The 2,902-nt window shown below is 58.9% G+C and overlaps 1 protein-coding gene across 1 annotated transcript in view; it reads right to left on the bottom strand.

The window, feature by feature from the left end:
* LOC104132025 (angiopoietin-related protein 7) overlaps positions 1-2,902 on the bottom strand; it is a 16,630-nt gene that overhangs the window by 8,765 nt on the left and 4,963 nt on the right. The window lies entirely within an intron of this gene.

Raw genomic sequence — 2,902 nt, 5'->3', positions numbered from 1 at the left:
GGCTGTCAGGGGCTGGAAGGGGCTGCCCAGGGAAGGGGTCGAGTCCCCAGCCCTGGGGGGATTTAACGGCCGGGCAGAGGTGGTGCTGAGGGGCAGGGTTTGGGGGTGGGATGGCAGGGGTAGGGGAACGCTTGGGCTGGGGGAGCTGAAAGGGCTTTGCCAACGCAAACGAGTCTATGATTCCATGACTCCATGACTCCATGATCCTATATTCCCAGGCTGTGGGGCAGGCAGGGCGTGCACAGGCAAGCCCTAGGGCTGCCAGCGCAAGGCAAGCATCTGCAACCCATTGCGTCACGGATGTGGCCTCTGCATATTTAGCAATGCCACCACGCCTGGGTTTTCCTTCCAAAAAGTTGCCCCATCTCCCCCTGAACCTCATTTATTCTATCACATTATCAGGAGCTCCGCAACTTATTGACACACCTTGCATGGTGAGCCACCTCCTGCTGGTGTCCCGCCAACAGCCATGAGCATGGCCATGCTACCCAAGGAGCGGGTGTGATACAGGACCCCAGCCCCTTTCCAGACCCTTTTACTGCTTGCTTTTAGGACAACCGGCTGCTGATCTTATGTAAGGTGTATGTGCAAGCTGGCTGGGGATGCCCACAGCTCATACCAGGAGATGGGCGCCCCACGTCCCACCAGCACCCACTGAACATGCCCCAGATGCATTGACTGCAGGCACCTTCATCTCTCTTGTTCAGGTGTCCATTAGATGGCAGAGCAGGCCTTAAACAGCACCTCCAAATTCCTGCAGCAGCCTGGGAACCCCCCCTCCCTCCCCTTGGGCAATGCAACAGCTCTGCGCCATGCTCCCCAATGCCCTCCCGTGCTCCCCAATGCCCTCCTGTGCTCCCCAATGCCCTCCTGTGCTCCCCAGTACCCTCCTGTGCTCCCCAGTACCCTCCCGTGGGTCTGGCAATCCCATGCCCCCATCCGTGGTGGAGGGATGCTGGTTCTCCACCAGCACTGCCCTTCCCTGTCCCCTGATGGGGACATCTCTTCCTCTGTCACCTGCTCAGTGTCACAGCCTGGAGCTCACAAGCCACCCCAAGACCCTGAAAATAAATGGGTTCATTTCCTCACTTCCCTGTGCCCAGCATCAGGGGCAAACCTGGATTTTTAGGTGTCCATGCAAGCGTGAGGCTTACTAAATATCCCTGGGGACACGGAGATCTGGCACTTCATAGAATCCCAGAATGGTTTGGGTTGGCAAAGCCCTTGAAGCTCCCCCAGCCCAAGCGTTCCCCTGCCATCCCACCCCCAAACCCTGGCCCTCAGCACCGCCTCTGCCCGGCTGTTAAATCCCCCCAGGGCTGGGGACTCGACCCCTTCCCTGGGCAGCCCCTTCCAGCCCCTGACAGCCCCAAGGGGAAGGAATTGTTCCTAAAAAAAGGGTTTCTGTAGCATGAGATGCACCCAGCTCCCTCCCCACAAATCCCAGAGGATTTGGGGTGTTCATGTGAGGACCTAAAAGAGGGGAACATCTCCGGGGCAGGCATCCCCTGCAGAGTGTCCCCACTTTTTGAGGCCGTTCCCTCTCATCCCATCACCCATCTGCAGGGAGCAGGGACCACTTAACTCATCACCACCTGCAAAACTGCAGAGGTGCTGCTGGGGGTCGGGGATTTCCTTCAGCTGGAAGGGGCTTGCATGCCCGGAGCGTGTTTTCTTCCCTTCCAGCTGCTCCCAGGACCTGGCTCACGCCTCGGTCCCCGTTCCTGCCAGGCCAGGTCTCAGCTTGCTGCTCCCAGGAGATGGCATCGCAATAATTATGGTGCCAATAACTAATGGTAGCTCTACAATACCCTTCCCTGCTAAAAGCCCACCAAGCCTGCCTGCATCCCAAAATCCAGAGCCGCCAGCGAGGTGGGGGCAGCGAAGTGGGAATTATCATAGAATCATAGAATCGTCTAGCTTGGAAAAGACCTTTAAGATCATCAAGTCCAACGAATTGCGGCGTGCAATGACCCAGCGCTTTCCTCCTCAGGACCGCGATGCCTCCGGCTCTACCATAAATCCCCCGTTCCTGCCCCCCCTTCTCTGCAAGCTGTGACGGATGCAGGCGTCTTCCAGCTCCCTTCACCCACGCATCAGCTCTCCCAGTAAACCCCATGATGCTTTCTCCCAGACAGTCCCCTCCTCCACAGTCGATACCGGTTTGGGCTTGGTTTTTTTTTTTTTGCTGGCCGCTGATTAAAAACGGCAGAGCCAGACCCCCGAGGCTGCTCCCTGCACCCCATCCCTCCGCTCCCGTGGGACTGGGGCTGTATTTTTGCACAGCGGGGTCCTGCTCCGTGCATTACCCAGCCGTGTAAATGCAACGGGATTGGAAATGCGTGGGGAGGGCTGGGCGACGGGGTTCCTTTTGCTCCCTGAATGACACCGGGAGGAGGGAGGTGGGGAGGGAAGACAGGACGTAGATGGGGCAAACTCCTCCGACCTGCTCGGGGTGTCCCCGTCAGCCCGAGGGGAGCTGTGACCTGGAAGAGCCTGTTGCTCAGCAGACAGGGATGCTGAGCTCAGAGGCATCTCCGCTTGGACAGACAAGCCCACGCTGAGCTCCCGGAGAAATAACCGATGGCAAACCCCAGGGAGAGCAACCGGCAGCAGCCGGAGGCTGATTTGTGGAGATGGATTAAGGGAGCAACAGCTCCTCGGTGGGAGGGATGGAGGCGGAGGAGACTTGCCCAGGCTGACCCAGTGGGGAATTCAGCAGGGCAGCTCCCGGGGACATGCCAGGGGATCTGCAGGAGGAAAGCAGCTTCCCAGGTTGGGCACAAGCCTTGGGAAGTGGCCAGACCAACGCAGCGGGAAGACTCCTTACGGGAGAACCCCGAAGCCATCAGGGAGCAGCTCAGGAGCCGTGGCTGCCTCTGGTTTCCTCCGTTCAGCCCTA

Source organism: Egretta garzetta, unplaced genomic scaffold (assembly GCF_000687185.1).
Source record: "Egretta garzetta isolate BGI_Z169 unplaced genomic scaffold, ASM68718v1 scaffold218, whole genome shotgun sequence".
In the NCBI taxonomy this organism is placed as follows: domain Eukaryota; kingdom Metazoa; phylum Chordata; class Aves; order Pelecaniformes; family Ardeidae; genus Egretta; species Egretta garzetta.
This window is presented reverse-complemented; position numbering and strand designations above follow the sequence as displayed.